The sequence below is a fragment of the Vicugna pacos genome, chromosome 34 (assembly GCF_048564905.1).
Source record: "Vicugna pacos chromosome 34, VicPac4, whole genome shotgun sequence".
NCBI lineage: Eukaryota > Metazoa > Chordata > Mammalia > Artiodactyla > Camelidae > Vicugna > Vicugna pacos.
Genome location: NC_133020.1, coordinates 6,286,668 through 6,301,492, shown reverse-complemented (window position 1 = coordinate 6,301,492; position 14,825 = coordinate 6,286,668). Strand labels below are relative to the sequence as shown.

Sequence of the window (14,825 nt, the reverse complement as noted above, 5' to 3'; positions counted from 1 at the left end):
ATTATTTTAGGCTAAATGCTGTTTGGGGAAATTATATATAAAGCTTTTACAGGGGCACATTCTGGAACATATTTTGTACTCGAAGATGCAGGCAGATTCTTTAACTAGTAATTTTTTTCAGTATGTGTATGAAGCAGTATATAGCACAAAAGAATATTAAAATTACTTTTTTAATGAGTGAACTTGAATAACATCGGCTTTTATAATCACAGTCTAATATTTGATTTTCCTTTTTTTCAGGTTCAGTCTGCCTTTCCTGATATCTTTTACACTTTTTGAGAGCATTAGTCACGCCTTCCTCTTTATTTGCATACAATAGTCAAAAAATGCTTATTTATCACTTTCTCTAATAGATATGAAAGTAATTAGTGTTTCATTTTTCTTGAAAAACAATGCTTATCGAAATATTAGTTCTACTCTAAAAATAATGCACGTTCATTTTAGAGAAATGGAAAATAATAAAAAACAAAATTAAAATGTATTATTTTCCAACCTGGACATAACTTACCCTAACAACATTTAATAAATTTAATTTACTCATTTTTTCTTGGTGTATATAAACTATGCTCTTTAAAAAAAAATCAAAACCACAATTGTCTCTGGCTCTATTCATTTGATGACAGTTAAACATTTTCTATTTATGTACAGTTAGCACAATATAAAAACAAGGAATGAAAATAGAACACCTCATATTTTAAATTAGAATGAATCACAAACATATGTAATGTTCCTTCTAAAATGTATTTTTAAAACCACTCAGTTATTATTAAATTCTAATGCAATAAACAGAATTGCCTGAGGCCCTGCTCTTAAGAACAAAAAGAGGATGATCTTCAGGTCTTGGTGCATATTTATGGGTTCTATCCGCCTATTCTTCCCGCTTCAGTTACAGCTTGTCGTCTATCAAGGAGGCCCAGGTACAAGGAAATGGACAGAGCTCAGCGCCTCCCATCATTTCCTTTCAGTAATCCACATATGCAGCTATCTGCTGTATCCCCTAACACAATGCTGCCTCACAGCTTCTTTGAGGCTTTCTTTTCAACACGTCCCAGGGCAGAGCCCCAGTTAGAACCACTAGCATCCCCAATGCAACAGTTCTCGCTCATATCACTACATCTTCTCTTTCACGGTATTAGTTTTCAGGAGTCATTTCATTTTGTGCTTTTTCAATTGGTTTATTTATTTGTTCTATTTTTAAAACAAAAGCTTTGACATCCTTTAAAGTAATGAAATGACTGAGTCACTCCTTATGAGCTATGAAAAAATACCTTCAATTTATGAAAGAAGGTAATATTTTATTGCATTATTTTACTTCTAAAAAAACAATCATTTTAAGTTTCTCAAAAAATTTGTAATTTAAAAAATGGAATAGAAGTCAGTGGGTTAAAAATAAAAGAGCTGCATATAGCTTAATATCAAAAAAGCAAGTAACCCAATCAAAAATGGGCAGAAGACCTAAACAGATATTTTTCCAAAGAAGACATCCAGATGTCTAATAGGTACATGAAAAGATGCTCAGTATCGCTAATTGTTAGAGAAATGCAAATCAAAACATAATGAGGTATTACCTCACACCAGCCAGAATGGCCATCATTAAAAAGTACACAAATAATAAATGCTGGAGCGGGTGTGGAGATAAAGGAACGCTCCTACACTGTTGGTGGGAATGTAAATTGGTGCAGCCACTATGGAAGACAGTATGGAGGTTCCTTACCAAACTGGAAATAGATTTAGCATATGATCCGGCAGTCCCACTCCTGGGCATGTATCTGGAGAAAACTACAATTCGAAAAGACACATGCACCCCAACATTCACAGCAGCACAATTTATAACAGCCAAGACATGGAAGCAACCTAAGTGTCCATCAACAGATGACTGGATAAAGAAGATTGGTGTATATATATACTGGAATATTACTCAGCCATAAAAAGAATGAAATAATGTCATTTGCAGCAACACAGATGGACCTACAGATTATCATATTGAGTGAAGCAAGTCAGACAAAGAAAGACAAATATCATATGATATCACTTACATGTGGAATCTAAATATATATATATATATAAACTCTATCTACAAACCAAAAACAGACTCATGGATATGGAAAACAAACTATGGCTACCAAAGGGGAAAGGGCGGGGAGGGATAAATTAGGGGTTGGGGATGAATAGACACACATTAGCATGTATAAAATAGATAAACAACAGGGACCAATCTATAGCACAGGGAACTATATTCAATTTCTTGTAATAACATATAATGGAAAAGAATCTGAAAAGAAAAAATATACATGTATGTATATGTATATCTGAATCACTTTGCTGTACACCTGAAACTAACATTGTAAATCAACTACAGTTCAATAAAAAAATTTAAAAGCCACACACACACACACACACACAAAAACAATAAAAAAATAAAAGAGCCAGGGTTTTTTGTTTTCGGCACTTTTAAATTTCATATGAATCTAGCATTTTAAACAAAGTAAAATGTTTGATCTTATTGCTATTTGACCTACCATTCATATTTGCCTGGTAACTACCCCAGGCTAGTGGGGGTTCCAGAGGCAGCGAAAAGTCACACGTCCTGACTTAACTCCTCGGTCCCAGACAAACCAGGATGGTTGGTCCCCCTAAGTCTTGTTCAGCAAGATGAGCTATTTTTACCTGACAACTCATGTTCATGATGCTGGCAGTATTTTCTAGGGAGTGAAAAACAGTTTAAACAAATTAAACTTTTACCCATTTTATGGTCCGATTTCTGTCAAGCTTAGCAGTAGGCTACTGTGATCATTCTGGGAGATGTTTTCGGCCCTCTACATTTCTTATAAGAATACATGATTTGAAAAATGTTTGTTAATTGCTCAAAAGTTCATATGCTGATGCATGCATACAATAGCAATTTGATAAAACTGCAAAGGCTCCATTTCTCATTGCCCTTTTGTTTCTGACTACTCTTAGTTCTGAACAGAAGTAAAGCCCAGACAATTCCAAACTTCATGTCTTTCAGATGTGACTTTTTTTCCCTCAAAATCTTTAGTACTGGGGTCTCTACTAAAGCTAACATCTCCTGAAGTTCTCCAGAGCTGCTTCTCGGCACCAATGCAAGGCATCCACCCAGAGGCCTGAGAAAGACACTCTGGTGGTATCACAACTGGAGCACATCTACCATCCTTCTGCCTGTTGGTAGAAAATAACCTATCCCTGGAAGGCTTCCCCCCCTTTCCTTTTTTAGCAGATTTTGCTAGCAGTCTGTCCTCAAGCTGACCTTACCTTGGTGCTCTTCTGCTAATGCACTGCATTGTGGTGACTGCCTCTTCAATTCATCCTGGGGTTGAGGACTACAAGGCACATAACTGTCAACATCTTGGTACAGAGTCATATTTTGCTAATATGAAAATTTATTACTGTTCCCACACAGGGCACAGAAATATTTCATAACAGCTGGGGGGAAAGGTTTTATGACTTAAGGAAAAAAACCTGACATTTCCTTTTCAGCTCGTACTAGTTTATACCTTGAACCCAGGAAACTCCACAGTATTAATGTTCGTTGCTTGAGCATCTCGAAAATGGAAGCTCATTGTTTTTGGTAAATCTCACCCATATCCTATAATGTATGGCAGATTCATATCTCCGACTTTAATGTCACTGTAGATTTGGAAGGCACTGTGACATTTTTATCACAATAAAAATATCAAAGACCAATTCTTTTTAATTCATCAGATACGGTTTTAAATTTAAATAGAGATCTTAGTTTGAATGGTGAGGAAGATAATTACTGTGGGACCATATTTTATTTTTAGAAAACATTTCAAGAGAAAAACTACGTCATTCAAAGAGATTTTGGAACTTGTTTTGTACCTCAGATTAGAGAGGCACAATTTTAATGCCCCAATATAAGAGATGATAAATGGGTTTTAAAAAGAATTCTCAGAGATGCACTGTAAATGACTAGATTCCTTAAAATTTGTCAGTTTATAAATATTATGTGAGGATTATGTTGGCTCCATATTGCTCTTGGAGGGTTTGAATTTCTTTGGAACGTTGGTGGCAGATGCATAAAAAAGGATTATTACATCAAGTTGTACAAGAAAGGCAATGTGGCCTCAAATTGTTCATCTTCTGGACTTTCTCATCAGTTAGATAAAGGTATAAGATTCAGCTCTGCCACTGACTGACTGGGCCACTTTGGATATGTTACCTAATCTCTTTAAGCCTTGGTTTTCTCATCTGTAAAATGGGGACGCTGTTATGAGAATTGGTTAAATAATGTACAAACAGCACTTAACACATGTCTGGTGTGTGTTAAGCACTTAGTAAACGATGAACACTATTAGTAGCTTCATTAATCACCAGAGATACTGGGATGCACAATGGAAGCAACACTCCTGAAGCCATCTCTTGCTGCTGTCTCTTCAAAGAAAGCCCTCTCCCACTTATGACGACTGACAGCCCAACCAGAGTTCCAGGTACCAAACAAATGTGTTTTAATCTAGGAAACCTTCCCTGCTTCCCTCAACTGTATGTGAACATTCATTCTTTCATGCCCCAAATTCTTATCATTTGCCTACAGTAAAATCCCAAAATACTTAGAAGCCTTGGCATTTAGAATTCTTTGTGTTCTTACCACCTTGGGGGCAGGAGTTCTGTCTACTCATTTTAGCTTTCCCCATCCTTTAAGCTCCTAATTGTACAGGCATGTTCATTTTGTGAAAATTCATTGAGCTGCCCCTTATGATTCGTGCCCTTTTTTTTTATGCACAGACAACCAATTTCAGATAAATGGTTGCATTAGTCAGTTTTGCTGCAGTAAAAATCAGTCTTCCAAAATCTCTGTGGCTTTCAACACAATTTTCTCTTTGTAGTATGCAGAACTCTCAGAAGACCCGCATGGTTTCTACCTGTTGGTGTTACTCCTGTGATTATGTTACCTCACATGGCAAAGGGATTTTGCTGATCACATGGGGCTCCTTGCCCTCTGGGTCCAGCCTGGGCGTGTGCCCCTGTCCTGGCACTGGCCCTTCCTGCCCAGCTCTTTCACGCACTGCCCAGGGTGCCTGGGAGCACCACACTGGACCCCCCTTATGAAACCAGTGGTGCACAGGCCTGGGCCCTGCTGGCTGCCCAGGGACCTCCTCTTTATTTATCAGCTGACTTGAAGATAAGGAGATTACCTTGGTGGACCTAACCTAATTACATGAACCCTTTAAAAGCCAAATGTTTTTCTCCAGCTGATGGGTCAGAGACTTGCAAGATTCAAAGTGCTATCATTGGTCTGAGGATAAGAGATGCCACACTGAAAAGTCCCGAGAACAGCCTCTGGGAACTGAGAGCAGTCCCTGGCCGAAAGTCAGCAAGAAAATGGGACTTCAGTCCCACAACCATAAAGAAATAAATTCTGCCAATGCCAATTCTGCCAGTGACTCAGAAGAGAACAGCAGCTGACACCTTGATTTCAGCCAGTGAGACCCAGAGCACAGTACTCCATAGCTCTGTGCCCAGACACCTGACCGGCAGAATCTGTGAGATAATACATTGTGGTTTTAAGATGTTAAGTTTGTGGTCATCTGTTTGCAGTAATAGAAAATGAACGCACACTTGTTCACATTTCGGCAGCTTTGTGTTGGCAGCTACCAAAACCCTGCTCAGCTCTGCTCCACATGTCTTCATGTTCCGGGATCCATATTGAAGGTGCTTCCCTATTTGGGACATTCATATAACAGAGGGAAAAGATAAGTGAACTGACAAAACCCATGATGCCTCCTAAAGGATGTAGTGTGTCCATCACAACTGCTCACACTCTGATGGCCAAAGCAGGTCCAAAGGCGATGGGGCAGGATGTATCATCTTCTTATAAAAAAGGGGAGATTGAATAGTATTGAAAAATATTACAACCTACCACCCTGAAACATTATAACTGTGGCCTAACTGGAAAGGGCAGAGTCTCTGGGATCAGGAGGACTTGAATATGAATCTTGGTACCACGACTTTACTGGCTGTGTGACCAGGGAGGAGTTAGGAAACTTCTCTGAGCTTCTGTCTCTTAAGTGGTAAATCCCCATCTTACACGGTGGGTGTGAATATTAAATGTACCAGTATGATGCCTGACAGATACTCTAACGTGTGCTGATAAATATTAGCCTCAGCCTCTTCCCTCAGGGATTAACCGGAATGTAATTCTTCCAAAGGGGGAAGTCAGGGATTGGAAGCCACACCTACACATACCTCCCTTCTCTCGTTTTCCCAATAAAATGAATGCAGAGCCCCAAATGCGTAATTCCTCTGCACACTCTCTGAACGTTGTAGTAACAAACGGCTTAAAGTAAAGGGAATACAGTGTTACTCTTCTCCTTCTGGAGACTGTTAAATGCAGTCAATATCAGAGGTGGGATTACTTTATAATTACCCTTCGAAATCGATGACTCGCTTTAACAGCTATTTTTGGCTTATGAAAATATTGTCATATAGCAATAGTTATTATAGTTGGAAAACTGGCAAATCCAACAGTCAATAATACTTTGTCCTTACACTGTTTAGACTTTCTTTTTAACATGCGCAGGTGGTTTTAACTACTATTTCAGGTTTCTAGTTCACAGATATCTCTTTTAAAAGTAACTATTGTTAGTTGTTATTTTTTAAGTAAACTCTATTACTTAGTTTCAACTTTTTTCTTACATAAAATAACCCTCTCTCTCTCTCTCTCTCCCTCTCTCACACACACACACACACACACACACACAATGAATTCAGTACACTTTCTTCAGCAGAAGAAAAAAGTCAAGTCACTCCAAAACTCATCAGATGAAGACAATGTGTGACCAGGGAGAAGTTAGAAAATTTCTGACTTTTAATGGTCAACATTTTGGTGTGTATTCTTCCAACTTTTTCCTTGAATAAATAAATAGGCAGACTGTATGTGTGTATACATACACAAATACTTCTACATATATAGTATATGTTTGTATTTCTGTATATTTACATATATTTCTTTCACAAAAAATGGGGTTATATATTCTATTCTATTTTCAACCTACTTTTTCACATAGTTATATTCATATATATACTATTGTTTTAAAGATTTCATTTAATGATTTTATGTGTATTTTTCAACCAGTACTTTATTATTGGATACTTAGATGATCTGTTACTTTTCTATTATGTAGTCTCTGAAACGGAGCTTCCACTAGCCCATATATGTGAATTAGAAGAAGCCAAGGTATAAGGCTTGCTGGCCAGAGCACAGTTCGATTTTGGTTCTGCTCCTTCCTTTGATCAGATCCCATCTATATGAGGGCTCTGCTGTTAAATTTCCAAATGTATGCTGGACATGCTAAAGAACAGTAAGCATACAGTCCCTCTCAGCATGGCTGAGCCTTTTCTTGGAATTTCCAGCCACTTTGTACTATCACGAGTTACCAGATGGTCTGTACGAGTACACACATCTTGGTTTATTAGCTGCCCTTTCCACGCTTTGTCTTCATCAACCAGTTAATTTCTCTGCGAAAGGACATCAAAGCTGGGTAAAAGGCTACAGACTTTACAGGTCACTGATGCACAGCATGCCCCCATGTCCAGTGTCATCACAAAGGTGCTCGTGATTAAAGCACTCAGGTGCTTTTTTATTTTTCGAAAACAAAAATTGAAAAAGACAGCTTTGTGTTATGATTCTTCCTTTGCTTCCGACCACCAAAATGACTGCTCACAGTCTCCTAAGAATTGGCAATAATGACTCACTCTCAAAAGCCCTGAATGAAGCCACTGTTACAGAAACATGACTGCCTTTATGCGTGAAACAATTACATTTTTAATACCACATAGAATTAAATGTAAGTCTCCATCTGCCTCTGTTAAGAGCTCCCTTTGAAGAGACTGAGAGGCAAATTACCAGGAGCCGGTGGACACTGACCTCTAGACAGGCTCCTCCTGGGCTCAGACGGCAGCTCCTCTGATGAATGTGTTCCTGTTGGTCTCTTCAGAGAGGAGCTGTTAAAGGAAAGGGAAGATTATTTGCAAGTGGGTAGGAAAATGTTCCAACAAAAGAATGAAATGAAGTAATTAGCATCCGTCACTGCATAAGCACCAGCACTGCGCCCAACCTTCAGCTGCAGTGCGTGAGGAAAAGGGTGCCGTTCCCGCTGCAAGGCAGAGTCACCTGCAGCCGCTGACCAGTCACGGGGCACCCCTTCTTCACTCTGGGGAGGATGGAGGTGGGGAGGCTGCAAACTTGTCCTAGGATATTTCTCATCTTAATAGAACCTTTTAAAATGGGGACCACTTCTTAAGGAAGGACTATGCAAAATGACAAACCCAAAGGGGGACTAATTCTTTTTAACATGATCTGACCCTTTTAAAGTAGAAAGTTCAGATTATTTGTGGGCTGAAGTTAGCTGATCATCAGTTCTGACTGTATGTGAGGTAGAGCTATGGCTCAAGAAAGCCCAGAAACCTGACCAACACGCTATCCTGCTGAGCCTGAGGCCTGACAGGAATCCCAAAGCTATGACAGAAGCCTTCTTACACCTGATTTGTGCTGTACTATTTTGGACAGTGAGGGGAGGTCATGGGTTGCCTATTTCTTACAGACAATTTGACACTGTGGACAGTTGGAAAATGTGATCAGACAAATGGACAACTGGAAAATGTGTACAGCAGAAGGATAAAAAAGGATGTCTGGGCACGACCCTAGTTAGCTATAAGTTAGCTTTGTCCAAGAGACGGATGATGGGGCTGCTACCAGAATGAGGCTTCCTCATTTTCGCCTTGAGGAGAGACTGGAAGAAAGGGAGCTGGTGGGTCTGCTCAAGGGCTGGGAGAGCTTATATGAAAATGGATGCCACCAGCTAAGGAAAAAAAAAGCAGTTAACTTCCAACCAAACCAAAGGGTTTATTTAAAGAATAGGGGTAGTGGGACGTGGAGAAGGACAAGAGTTAAGAAGAGCGAGAAGGAAAGAGAAAACAGAAGACAGGAAACACTTGCATTTTAAGGTCTTTCATAAACTCCCTGGCTCCTTACCTCTCTACCTTGTCTCAGGTCTGACGCTAAACGCTGCCCTTAGGAAGCTGCCTGCCCCTAGCCTGCACAAGACGCCCTTATCGGACTCTTGGAGCTCCCAGTGTCCCCTCTTGTCACAAAAGTCCCCAGTGGCCTAAGTTGGCTTGTTTGTCCGTCCAGTAGACGCTGAGCCTCGTGAGTTCAGTGATGTGCCCACGGGGCTCCCTGCTGTGGTCTGTGCCTGAGGAACAATGCCTGGGGGTACTGCTAGTGTTCAGAAAGCATGCTGGATGAATAAACTGTAGGCAGAGGGTGCAGGGGTCACAAGCAGAGAGGAGAGCCGATCAGAGAGGAGCAGATTCATGGGGATGGACAGCGTCCACAGGTGGAGAACTGTCACAGTCTGGGGACTTAGAGGAGCAGCACAGAGTGAGAGAGAAAGCGCAAAAGATAGAGCCTGCGGGGTGAGCGGGGTTGGTCACTAAAGGGCCCCTCAAATCATGTGAGGGAGAGAGAGAGAACACTGGCAGGAAAAGCGGGAAGTGCTGTGATTAAATCTGTATGTTTAGAAAGAGGAATTTTGCTGCAGCCCAGAAAACAGATTGGAGAGGGGCCAGCATGGAGGCAGCGAGCCGATTGGAAGACCGTTGCAGGAATCGATGGGAGACATCACCGTGGGCTGAACCATAACAGTGCAGAAAGGATGGAGACGTGGTTGAATTTAAGAAATACTTCCAAAGCAGAGCTGACGGCTTTGATGTTGACTGGAGAATAAGGAAGAGGAGAAGTCAAGACTGATATCTCTGTTTCAGGCTTGAGTAAGTGGATTCTCAGTGGTACTGTTTACTAAGGCAAGAAAAGTAGGAGAAAGGTTATTTCTGCATTTGTGTAAGTTCAGTCTCAGGCAGCTCGAAGTTGATGTGCCTGTGGAATATCCAAGAGGACACTTCCGGAAGCAGGTAGATAAGCACGTCTCGAGAGCTCAGGTGAAGAACGGGGCTGGAGACACAGAGCTGGTGGTCGTGGGCGCAAAGAGGTGGTAATGGGAGCCATGGAAATTGATGGGATTGCTCAGAGGAGGAAGTGGAGGGAGGAGACAAGAAGACTCAGGACTCCGAAGAACAGACACCCTGTTTAAAGGGCAGAAGAAAGGAGCCTAAAAAGAATGGTGTGATGGAGCAGCCTACGAGGTAAAGAGGTGTCATAGGAGCTGAGGGGAGAATTTATTTCAAGTAGAAGGAGTGGACTAAATATTCAAAGTCTGCAAGAAATCAGGCTGACAACTGAGACACAACTATCAAATTTAGCACCAAGGAAGTATTTCGTAACCTTGATGAGAACAGCTTCAGTAACAATTGGTGGACAGAAGCCACATCCACTGGGTTGAGAAGTGAGCAGGAGGGAACAATATGAGTACAGTGAATACGGACAAATATTTTAAGAAGTTTGACTATGAAGGGGCAAGTACACTTACAGTTTTCAAAGCCCTTAAACATTCAACTTTTATAGGAAGAAATAATGGGCAACAGGGGACTCAGGAAGAGCAAAGAGCAAAACAGATTAACTCCAAAACCTCGGAAGGGGTGGTCCCACAGACAGAAAGCAGAGGAACTGACTCTGCTGGGAATGTTGCTTGTAAACTCTGGTATGTTGGATGGTGTTTTGCCAAGTGAAGATACACAAAAGCAACTGGAAAGAGAAGAGTGGTTCACTGATGGAGGTGCTCTGGCTGAGACAGACATTGAAAGAGTTCTACGCAGCACTGGCAGCCGAGACTGTCCATGGGAGTAAGACTCCCAGGGAAAGGGTGGGAATGAGAGGGACAGAAGACTAAGGACAGTGATGCCAACAGTCCACTGGTATTTGTCACCTAGGAACCTTTCCTGACTGGACAACTGGATAAGGGAAGTCAAGAAGTCATTTCTATGCAGACTTTTAAACCTTTACTAAATCATCCTGAGTATAGAGAAACCTATGTTTCTGCTTATTAAAGACAAGTTAGCACTCCCCCACCTCCACCCTAGACTGCGAGTCGTGCAATACTCCTGACTTTACAACTTTGCGTTTTCTGTGATGTGTCATTTCTACGAACAATGTATTTCTCGCCATAAACTACTATTTTCAATAATGAGTAAAAGTATGAAAAATGCAAACAGAGGGTTCACCCCAGGCTCTCTCTGAATGAATGCTGAAAGGTGTGTGTTTGGGCAACAACCAAGGTGTGGGTGACGAAGCCTAGAGGACATGCAGTGCTGTGTTAGGAGCTGAAGCTGAAAAGGTGGGTGGAAATCAGATCCCTGCACGTCCCTAATAGTCTGCTAAATACTTCTAGCTTCATTCTGTAGTAACTCAATGTGGAAACACACTGAGTTATTGAGAGTAGAGAGTGAGAGGCGTAGATCCGAGATTGAGGAAGGTAATGCCAGTGATTAGTAGGCTCCTAAAAAAATATTTGCTAACTGAATGGAGAAAAGATGATTGGAGCCCAGGGAGTCAGATAAACGGTACTGTTACTGTTTGAAAGATAATGGGAGATAAGGTGGATGGTCTCTCATTCAGTGCAATCGGGGACTGAATGTGATCAGTCATCTGCTTTAATAAGCAGGGAATTGAAAAAAGATATATACACTTACTGTAGATATTATATTTTAACCTAAGACATATATGGGTACATTCATCCAGCAATTGTATGGTAGAGTGCCAAGGCCCTTCCCTGAGTACAGGTCTGCTAATTGGAGTTGTATTATTTTTTTCTTGTATGAGCCACACTCATGTTTCTGTTTGTTTAAGTTGAAGCAAAAGGCAATCAGAGTGTAGAATCTGAAAGACATGTTTATAAGTTTTTCCCAGTCATGTTTGGCTCACCTTTCCCATACTTACTTGGATTATAATAATATTTTCAGCCACTCACTCTCACCAAGTCTTTCCAAAGTACTCAACTTAGTTTTCATAGGAACAGCTCTCTTTTACTCTCATGTTTCATTGGTTTACATGATAAAATACTGTAACATAATAAAAGGTGCAACTGCACTGACTGCCTTGTGAACAAATGACAACTGTTTCTTGGTAAACACACAACTAAATTTGTAGGGCCAGGAAAGTTCAATGTACCAGACAATCTCCTGCTAGTCTCCAGTTGTAAGTCTGAAAGAGGATCAGACAGTATTGTTAATGAGGTGATTTGGCTAACTGGGGACTGGCTCACAGGGCTTCTACTGTGAGGATGTGAGCTACGGCAACAGTGGGGAGAGGGAGGAGAGGACGAATTGAAAAGACATCAAGACACCAGTTTTGGAAATAAACAGGCTTGAGTTCAATTCTGACTTCACCACCTATTTGTGAACCTCAAAGTTTCTGTTTTCTCACATGTAAAACAAGAATAACGCAAAGTGTACTGAAAGATTGATTGGGAAAGTGCAGCTAATGTACTTAGCAACGTGCCTGACATAAGTAAGTAATCAATGGTATTAAATCAATAGAAGTTTATGTTGAATTTAGGAAAGCAAAGAGTCAGTGATGACTCCCGATTGCCTCCCTTGGCTGAATAAAAGACAGTAAGACAAAAAGATAACACCACTAACTGAAATAGAAGAAATAAGTGTTTGGCAGGTAACATAATAAAGTTAGTTTTGGATATATTGAGTTTCCTGGTGTGACATCCATACGGAAGTGACTAGAAGGCAGTTGGAGATATTACTCTGGCTTTCAGTGAAAGGTCTTGGTTAGTAATATCAACGTGAAATCATCCATTTAGAAATGATACATGAAGCCACGAGAATGGACAGGTTTGGGCAGAAAGAGAGCTGGGGACAATGGCAGGCTCGTCAGGGCAATACACAATCAGAAGTGTGGCAAAATCCAAGGCACAAGAGGGACCAGCTGGGTAGTGAGGCAGCAGTGGCATGTGCAGGAGGTTACAGGTCTAGATGATTAGATGTGTTCTGTGTCTTGCTCATCATCTCAGTACAGCCTCCGAAGTCTGACGCAATTTTTTTCCCACTGGAGGCATCTCAACGCTCTCCAGGTAGCACCGGAAGAGTAGGCAGCTATGAAAGTGATTTCACAGTAGTTTGAAAGGGAAGCAAGACTGAGGGGAATTTTCTTTGTAACGGAGAAGCCTTGAACATGTTTTCAGCCTGAGGGGAGGGAACCAGTAGCAAGAGAAATTTCTTTTAAAAATTAGAAATCAAAAGTGGTTTTCTCTCTTATATGAGATTGTAGGTGTTCATCTTGGTTCTTTTCTGTGTCTTCCAAATTTTCTACGTTGACTGTATAAATCCTGGACTCAGAAAAAAAAAATACTATTTCCTTCAACATGAGATAGGAGATTGGGGATGGTCTGTGAGACAATGTTCCAGAAAAAAGTGAATGGGGGTGGGTTTGAGAACATAGGTGGAAAAGAAAGCTTGGGAAGGGGACAGGGACACTTCTCCCACTGACAGAAGACAGAAAAGAGGAGGACTGAAGGTTCAGAAATTCTGAAATGGAGGTAAGAAAATATGAGGAAAATCACATCACTGGACCTCTACATTTTTTAAAAGTAATTTAGGAGGCAAGGTCGTCTGCTGAGCCTGAGGAGGAAGGATAGAATTAGACATACAGAAAGAGTAAAGATGCTGTTACAACCTAATATGATGAACAGAAAAAAGGTTTAATTTGAAATTGATAAAAATATTTCCAAAGAGCCAGAAGACCTAGCTGAGGCTGGATACGATGTGTGTGTAGTGGAGCCGGGTGCTGAGTGAGCTCCCGTGGCAACAGTTAACAGTCCGGGAAGGGCGGCAGCAGGCAGAGCTCCCCTGGCAGGTGTAGGGGGTCATGGATGAGGACCTCTAAGGTGGCCCTCACTCCCACCAGGCCTGCTCCTCTTTTTATCTCTCTCCGGCAGCTACCGCCATGCCCTTTGGCTCCTTGCAGAAAGCCTGGAATCAGGCTAGATTCTTCCTTCTCTTATTTGAACCCCATCGAAACCATTCCCAAGGTCTGCCACTTTTTCTCCTAACTCTTCTTCTGCCTTCGCTGTCACCACAGCTGCTGAGGCCACTATCATTCTCTTGCCTAACCATGTCCTTGGCGTCCAATGCCCTTCCCTATCTGTTTCTGCCTCACTCAATTACATTCTTTCACTGTCTTGGTCTTACAACAAACAAAACAAACCAACCACATCAGGCATTGTTTCACCCTTTTAAGAAGCTTAAAAGGCTTCCGATTTCTCCTGGAATAAGGACCGAAGTTCTCAGTACAGCTCACCGGGTCCTCAAGATCAGGTCCCTATGATGTGCCAGACTCACCCCGCAGGGACCCTCCCCTTTCTCTGTGTTCATGAGCCTTCTCTTTGCTCCTCAAAAATATGAGATGATACATGACCAACAGAAGCAGAGACATGGGGGGCATGGGGGCAGGCAGTCCAGATGCTATGGACTTCATATGGAAGAGAAAAATAAAATTAATTTAATTTAATTTAATTTAAAAAATTTAAAAGACTGAGCATTGACCCAAAAAGGCTGAAAAATTTAAACTGGAAAGAAAAATGGTGATGTTTATATATTGTTTGGCTTTCCCTTACAGCCTCCGCCCTGGTTACCCTGTGCTTAGAAGCTTGTGGGGAAGCTCAGGTCTGTTTTAGGGAATTAAAACCCAGACCCTTCACAGTCACCAGACCCTCCAAGGCAGCTGTCTCTGAGCACTGTCCCCAGATGTCCCAAAAGCATCTCAACCCTAGCAACTCCCTCCTCCCCGCCTGCCCCCTCCATCTCCATATGCCACACCTGTGCCAGAGCAGAGCCGTCCTGGCTCCTCCCACACCTGGTCCTACTGACACGGCCCTCCAGTC

At 41.4% G+C, this 14,825-nt stretch overlaps 1 protein-coding gene across 5 annotated transcripts in view; it reads right to left on the bottom strand.

Moving 5' to 3' along the window:
• LMNTD1 (lamin tail domain containing 1) overlaps window positions 1-14,825 on the bottom strand; it is a 344,922-nt gene that overhangs the window by 111,333 nt on the left and 218,764 nt on the right. For all 5 annotated transcript variants that reach the window (XM_072954580.1, XM_072954582.1, XM_072954578.1 and 2 more), the window contains one exon: window positions 7,907-7,983. The gene's annotated coding sequence lies outside the window, so the exon portion shown is untranslated. The remainder of the gene's footprint in view (window positions 1-7,906; window positions 7,984-14,825) is intronic.